This window comes from Schistocerca serialis, chromosome 3, assembly GCF_023864345.2.
Source record: "Schistocerca serialis cubense isolate TAMUIC-IGC-003099 chromosome 3, iqSchSeri2.2, whole genome shotgun sequence".
Lineage (NCBI taxonomy): Eukaryota > Metazoa > Arthropoda > Insecta > Orthoptera > Acrididae > Schistocerca > Schistocerca serialis.
In genome coordinates this window covers 307055866-307063762 of record NC_064640.1, presented here as the reverse complement: position 1 = coordinate 307063762, position 7897 = coordinate 307055866, and the positions used below count along the sequence as shown (strand labels likewise).

The 7897-nt window shown below is 37.0% G+C and overlaps 1 protein-coding gene across 2 annotated transcripts in view; it reads left to right on the top strand.

Annotated features, from left to right (window-relative positions):
* Positions 1 to 395: 395 nt before the first annotated feature.
* Positions 396 to 7897, top strand: part of LOC126470100 (transmembrane protein 43 homolog) — a 228421-nt gene continuing 220919 nt past the window's right edge. The window contains exon 1 of one of the 2 annotated variants that reach the window (XM_050097669.1): positions 396 to 591. The gene's annotated coding sequence lies outside the window, so the exon portion shown is untranslated. Of the gene's footprint in view, positions 634 to 7897 lie in introns of both variants that reach the window. The other variant, XM_050097671.1, reaches the window with a different exon arrangement.

The following is a 7897-nucleotide window of genomic DNA, read 5'->3' as shown; positions in this document are numbered from 1 at the left end:
GTATGAAACTGACAACGAGCTCAAATTACAGCATATGAATGGGTATTTGTTCGCCAGTAATTCTCGTTTCTCACCCATTTTCCACCAGGCTTTGTATTACTTTTTGCAATCATAGGTATAATTATCACTATCTTTCCTCTTGAAATTCAATCCCGCCTTTCCTTTATAATTAATTATTTTAAGTTATTACTAATTTAATAAGTAAATCCGAATTTCAGAAAATCTCAGATCGATGAAAAATACATTATTAGCTTCTCAAACAGAGTCTCTCCTTTTTGAACTACGCACGATGTTTTAGAGCTTTCTGGAAATGGTATTTGATAGGCGTGGTATCTGGACAATTAGATAGTCGATAACGTGGTACATACCATATTCCCTTCGACAGAGCGCAGGCGCAGGGGCGTGAGCCTAGGAGAAAGGAACTGCTGCTTACGCCCGTGTCGAAGACGAGGGAATTGTTTGAAGTTTAGTGTAGCGAAATTAAGTAAATTTGTGTCCGACAGAGGGTGCACAGGCGTTGTGCAATAGAAAGATATATTTCCGGATCTTGACGCATAAAATCATCAGTTCGCCGCCGTTCTCGGGTTGGAGGTATTATCTAGTGTCCGAAGAAATAAATAATAATTCTCTGCGGTATTTAAACACAGATTTAAATTTTTGTAGTGTAATGCATAGAAAAAATGTGAGTATGGTCCGTGTGTAGAGTGAAATTATTTGAAGATTAAAACCTCTTCCATTAACCGATGTAGTATGATCGGTGATATTAATGCACGTACTCGTTAGTGGATTGATGGCTCATTATTATTTGTTATTACTCTTTGACTGTAAAATTGTGAGCATGTTGTAATGTAGCGTTTTAGCTGACAAGTTATGTGGTGTTTTTATTTTTTTATAGTCTGTATCGCAATATTGTTATAAAGTAATTTTTGTGGAGTTCAGGCCGTGTATTGACAGTTGTTTATACCTGAATCGAGAGAGTAGAAAGCGTACTTTTCGGTTCGCGAGGCAAGGCATAAAATAAAATTGGCGATGTTTGTCAACGGGCTATATTGTGATATAAATTGTGAGAACCTGTGAATTTGAAATTGGCCATGTCCACTACAACACAAAGAATAAAATCCTTGATATTCTCTACATAATCCAATTATGAATACTGCACGCTTTACGTTCAAGCCACTCTGGCTGTTTTGCATGTACAGTAGGCTGCTTCCACTCTTGCTAGGAATGTCAAGGGAAGAGCAGGCAAATTGTACTGGAAAAGTATAGCTCCACCACCAGCATATAGTGGTGGCGGTGGTAGTACACTTTTCTGTAATCTTGACTACAAAAGCAAGTTCAAATACATAAACACGGTTAATTATATTAAAATTTTTAGTGTTATCTGCTGTCAGCATATAGTAGGTAAGAATTGTTGCTGAATAAGTCAGAAATAATAACTAACTATATTAAGCAAGAGTATTTCAGTTACACATGCCAACCCCCCCCCCCCCCCCTCCTCATCCTCATTCTTTACATTGTTCATATTTTACATATGTAATGCATCAAAATACGCATTGGGGATTTGTCAATAACTGGTATGTGAACTGGCATAATTTTGCTGGATATACCCTGAAATTATAGTTGTGTGTAACAAAAGTGCATTATATATTGAGTTAATCTCGGGCAATGCTACAGATCAGTCTGTCATCACATCAAAGATTTTGAATGGGGCTCTATCATCTTATGTACTGGAAAAACAATTTGCTGATTAACGTACAAATTTCATTGAGCTGGGTAGCAGAGTAACAGTTTTGCTGAAGTGACTTTTGTGCCAAGTTATTCAGAGAAGCAGTTGAAAATGTGAATTGAATGACTGGGGGATTTGAAATCTCATCCTAATGAATGTAATGTTCCTATCTGCACCACTTCACCTTTTGTTTGCATTTGTGTTATGGATTTAATGATTTTGGGCACCATAGCACACCAAGAATTTTGTAACTCTGTAATCTTCTAGTAGCATCAGACATTTGAAATGCCTATAATGAATTTCTTTTGTAAAAAAAATTAGGTTTCTTGCATGAAAAAGCTGAGGAAGTGGCCTCAAAAAGCACACTATTATTCACATCTGGACATGCTACACAAAAGCAAATTTTGAATCGTGTATGATTCTTACAAAGCCACCTGGTAGAATATGTTGTAGATAATGTGGAGAAATATCACTCATATTGTGTGTTAAAAACAGCTTTTAGCAGGCAAGGCTTTGGCTAATGAACCAGCAATTGTATATGAACAGAAACTCAACCCAGAAAGGATAAAAACTGGTTAATAATCTATTTTGGTCCCAGTTTGTTTTGAGTGTGTACTGAGAAGTCTCAGAACTACTAGGAAAATGTACAAAGGTAGTAAAAGAGTTAAGAAATTTGCTGTGATCTTTTATTTCTCATCTAGTTGTAGTGGAATTATCTATAATTTAATCTGTATTGTGTGTGTGTGTGTGTGTGTGTGTGTGTGTGTGTGTGTGTGTGTGTGTGTGTGTGTGTGTTTTTGTTTGTTTGTTTTTATGCAATGCTAATTGGCTCTGAGGACTATGGGACTCAACATCTGAGGTCATCAGTCCCCTAGAACTTCGAATTACTTAAACATAGCTAACCTAAGGACATCACACACATCCATGCCCCGAGGCAGGATTCGAACGTGCCACCGTGGCGGTTGCGCGGTTTCAGACTGAAGCGCCAAGAATCGCTCGGCCACACCGGCCGGTGTAATGCTAATTGAATAAATGTAGAAATAAAAAAAGCATGTATAACATAAGCTAATATCTATGCCAGTTTCTGTAAATGAGCTCAGATGAGTCTATGTTTACTATTCAGTGGATGAAATGAAAACTCTGGACTATATTGATCCACGAAGAATGCATGTGCATCACTTGTCTGTTCACTGGACAGACATACAAAATGTCTGAGTCCTGTGTCATTTTCTGTAAAGTTTTTCCTGTTCTGGTAATATGTGCATAGTAGTGCCATATCTGTTGCCATAACATATTGGTTTCAAATAATTTCACATCAGTTCTCATCTTTTAACTGGTATAGTATCGTTTGTTGTGCACTTTACATGTAGTCCTACCCTTTTATGTCATTTCAACAAGTCATTGTATTCTTTACATAATCTAGTTGCTCATTCAGCTTAAATTTTCAGTAATTTGTTTTATTCAGTTAGGTTTGTTTCAGCGTTTAGGACATGATCAAGTGCAAAGGCTAGACCTTGCCATTCTTAATCAGCATAATGCCTGCTGCTGAGAAGTACCTGTCTTTCCAACTTCCAACCCCAGTGCAAGCCATTCTGTGTACCATCAGTGGAGAAGCCTGTAATTTACACTTCATAATGCCCTCAGAAGGGTTGATCATTTTCCTGAAGAAACTGATTATTGAACATGGAACTGACAATCCTGTTCCAGGCTTATACAGTTGTGATGTTCACTGTGGACAAGATTGCAAATTTGCAAATTCTTGTAGGGGTTCTGAAGAATTTCATTTCTACTTACTTTTTAAGTATGCATACATAGATTGTTCTGCTACTTGATTCTGAGGGGAAGGTATCGGTTCTTTCTAGGAACACATTACTGGACTTTTCCTTGTTTTTTTGAGATAAGAATGATTTTCTTACTGCTTCTTTACAGTGTCAGAAGGTTACCTACTGTTCTTTGTATTCTTACAGTTTAAATCATGGTATTCATCTACTCCTACTTTCTGCTAAGAAAACATTTTGTACTGTTCTGTGCTTCATTGATCAAGACTATAACAATGTGGAGGTAACATTATTTGTTTGATATTTGAGTAATGTGCCACTCTGCTCTTTGTGAAACTTCAATATGTATTGTTCCTTTCTCTCACCATTTGATTATGCTATGTTATACATACGATCCTGGCTACATATTGTGCTGTTGTCTTCTGTATTTGCCCTAAGGGTTCTGTCACTACTGGCATAGTAGAAACTTAGCCAATTCATAACCTGTAGCTGTCGTGCTGCCTACCTGTTAACTGTATGAACTCAATCTCTACTTGAATTATTGTCAAGAGCTATAATGAAGTACCACATTTTACTGAGTGTATCTCTGAATTGTTGAAATCATGCAAGAGCACCCCCTTTCCAGCTCCTGACAACCTTTTGTCTGAATTTCTTGTAAATGGTTTGGAGGTTAGCATTGTGTCAGTAGGATATTTTGGTATTTAGGAGACACACTATTCAACTTTCAACCATTATAGTGACAGTCAAACTGCAGTTGTATTATTAATATGATAACGAGTTCTCAATTTCATTCAGCTTTCTTTCCCTGTGTTGTGATAAAGACTGCGACAACTAGCCTTGGTGTGGAATGTGCCAGCAGATTCACAAATAAGAGAAATTTGCTTCGTGAAAACATGGTTACATGGTTGGTACTTACATAACTGATTTTTTTAATTTATTTGAATATTAATCTACCACAAAATCTTGCGAAATTGAATCCAACCACACACAAGCAATGTACACAGAAATATGTTTATGGAGTGAACATGCAGTTTTGGATGGACTATTGATACATATCAGTAGTGAACCAATGTAGATCAGTGACTGTCATGTAGTCGTTATGGAGTTACAAACCATGGGGAGAGTACCATATGATTATGAGAAAAAAGAATGGGAAATACACTAGGAAGTGAGGCAACCTCAGACATTCATGACCTCATTTGTCGTAGTCCTCTAAAACACGGCTTTACTTAGCTGTCAATGAGGTCTTCAATGAGCTACCTTTACTTGAATATCACAGGTGATTACTGCTTTAGCCTTCAGAGATCTGTTTTATCATATTAGTATGTGTCAAAAAGCAGTGTCTCCAGCCAGAGACAATGTAAGAAAGCTGTGTGGCCCACCCCTCCCCCCCTTCATTAAAGGAAGTCATTTTCCTGTTTTCTTTTGAAATGAAAATATGATGTTGTCCCTGATCATTCTGCACACCAATAGTAGTCATGGGTAGAAATATCTCGGATGTGAAATCCACATCTAAAAAGGAAAAAGTGCAACTACCATTTACATATTATCAGTGTACCATCATACATAGCACTTTCAGATATGTTAGCACAACTATTGTGGAAACAAACATGGCATAGTAAACATTTTAAAATCACATGTTGCTTTTCCCCCTGTTCTGGTTTTTGCATCATAAACTTTCTATATCCATAAATATTTTTATTTTAATGTATAAATAATGGACTTGTTTGCATTACAGAAGTGTCAGATTCCACCCATATGCTTTGCCCCATGTCGTCATCAATATGGTGGAAACGGTTACTTCCAGTGTATACAAAATGACAATGACGCAACTACATACACACGGCAACAAATGTGGACAAAAATGAAAATGACACAATAACGTCTCGCTGCAAAAATAAAATGAAAGTAACAGGACATCCACGGAAAATTGGGGGTTTAGGCCGAGGACAAGCTAAATATACAACAAGAAAAATCTCTGCATCATCGCAAAACAAATAACATTAAAAAAATTTAAATTACAATGTTCCACTACACCAATTAAATCACAAGAATTCAACATTTCCCTTGAGCTCAACCACATTTCCTTTAACCTATATAACTCGACCGCAGCTATCAATATGAAAAAACTATTGCCTACAACTCCGAAAAGTGGAACCAAAACCCCAACAATTCAAAAACCCAAATACTCCATATTCGCTACATCAATTAAAACGCAACTGACCTACGATCAATATATAACAGACAAAGCATCACAATTACTATAGAATAAAACCAAAACAAAAATTACTTAGCAAAAAAAGCCTCCAGCAATACCACCTAGGTAGTCCACCACACGCACACGTGCATGCCGACGATGCCACATGTTTATATCCCTGTTCCAGGCTGCTGGATCTCTCAACCTCATGGTGTTGCCACAAAGGTGACACCTAACATACTCAGCAATAGGACTGGACATCTGCAGAAAATGTATGTCAGACATCATATCGTCACCCATCTCTGAGTTCAACAATACACTCATAAACTTCTCTGTCTTGTCCGTACCTAACAAAAAAGAATAAAAAATTAGATTTCATTCTGCACAAAAATCATCAAACCAATCAGACCTAAAAAAAAAAAGGAAAAAACACTGTAATAACTCACTGAAAACATTTCAACAACCCACGTTACCATATCAACTATCTAAACTCAAAACCACATTAGCACGATGACAACCTCTCAGGAGATAACTTGGGTAACAAGCTAAACTTTATCCTTGACTACAGAGTGAGATGGTGCTGTAGTTAGCACACTGGACTTGCATTCAGGAGGATGGGAATTCAAATCCCTGTCCAGTCATCCAGATTCAGGTTATCTGTGATTTTCATAAATTGCTCCAGGCAGATGCCAAAATGGTTGCTTTGAAAAGGGCGTGGCTGATTACCCCCATCCTTTTGCAATCTGAGCTTGTGCTCTGTCTTGGATGACACCACTATTGGTGGGATGTTAAACTCTAATCTTCTATTTCTTAATTAACTGTCTAATTGCAGTGGAATGCAGATTCAGCGTTCTTTTTAAGGAATTGCAGCTAGAATGCAACAAACAAATCTTTATAGCATTGGTACCTGTGGACAAAGAGTTTACAGGCATTTAAACATTAAAACTGTTGATGTACGTAGGCATTTGTCACTGTATGCTGTGCCCCCCTCCCTTCTTGAAACAGATTGAATGAAGCCACATTTTGACAGCTCTATCATGTCAAAAGGAATATTTGATGCTAGTCATTGGCTTTTATTAGAGAGATGATAGTAACAGCTGATGTGACTTTGCCATTGGTGTGTATTTTCACAATTTTGTTGGTAGCTGCTGAGCATAATGCATGTGAAAACAAAAAAACCTAGTTGTGGGGGCAGGCATATCTGTAACTATTTGGAAAAATCACCAATGTTACGACATTAGTCACCATGTTCTTTGACATTTGTCACAGGTTTGCTATGTCACTGGTCAGAGCTGACAACTAGTATTGAATATTTCTCTTTATCCCCTCTAGTCCCTTGTCAAGTTGAAAACAGTTCATTGTCTGCAGAGTTGTATGAACTCTTGAGATTGGTGTTGAACTATTAAAAAAAACTCAGGTCATCAGAAAATATTGATTTTCAGCAAAAGGCTACAGAATTATATCAACTCATATTGGTTTATTGGACATGAACATTCTCTTGCATATCTGTAATTAAAGGTCAGTCACTCCTTTAAAAGATACCATTAGGTAATCTACACTTCCATTCTAAGGGCAGATCTTTCAGTGTCTACAGTCACTGTCCTGTCATCCATGCCATACAGGCAGTTGGACAGGTAATGTCCCAGTCAAATGCAATCCTCCCCTGATGCTCACCCATCTTTATAATTTTTGTATGATTATTCCATTGTAAATGTTGTCAAAGACATTATGTAAAACATACATTAGTTCAGTGATTGCTTTGAATTTCACAATGCATACGGCGTATGAGAGTTGTAAAATGGCTTAGTCATCCAAAATGAGGGATTTGATGTTTCATTTAGGATATGAACCATTTTGTAACTTGTAATTTTTCATTTACCTGAAGTAGTCTGAAGGCCACTAGGTAAATAATCACAGACCTATTGAATGAGGTCTTCTTGCATGGTTATATATTCCCTCAGTTGTGATGTCAGCGATTCTCAGCTTGGTGTGGATGTTCAACAAAGAGCAATATTTTACAATTGAAATTTACTGTTCTTATTTACCTATACTTGTTTTACCTTGTTCTGTCCTCTTCATTGTTTAATCACTTCCATTAATTGTTGGAAACCTGCTTATGATAACTGACAAAATACATTGTGTAACAAAACAATAAATCCAATATGTATAAGGCAGCTGCTTATTTAAAAAGCATCC